Source organism: Etheostoma spectabile, chromosome 11, assembly GCF_008692095.1.
Source record: "Etheostoma spectabile isolate EspeVRDwgs_2016 chromosome 11, UIUC_Espe_1.0, whole genome shotgun sequence".
Classification (NCBI taxonomy): Eukaryota; Metazoa; Chordata; class Actinopteri; order Perciformes; family Percidae; genus Etheostoma; species Etheostoma spectabile.
In genome coordinates this window covers 23,519,933-23,520,144 of record NC_045743.1, presented here as the reverse complement: position 1 = coordinate 23,520,144, position 212 = coordinate 23,519,933, and positions in this window count along the sequence as shown.

The window sequence follows — 212 nt, the reverse complement described above, 5'->3', positions numbered from 1 at the left end:
TAATATTGTCCAGTATCAACCTCTCTGATTGTCTGCGTGTCAGACACTTAGAGGGAGGAGTTATACATTTTGATGGCCACAGGCAGGAATGACTTCCTGTGGAACTCTGTGGTGCATTTTGGTAGAATGAGTCTATCACTGAAAGTGCTCCTGTTATTTAGCAGCAACCCATGGAGTGGGTGCGAGACATTGTCCAAGATGGCATGTAGTTT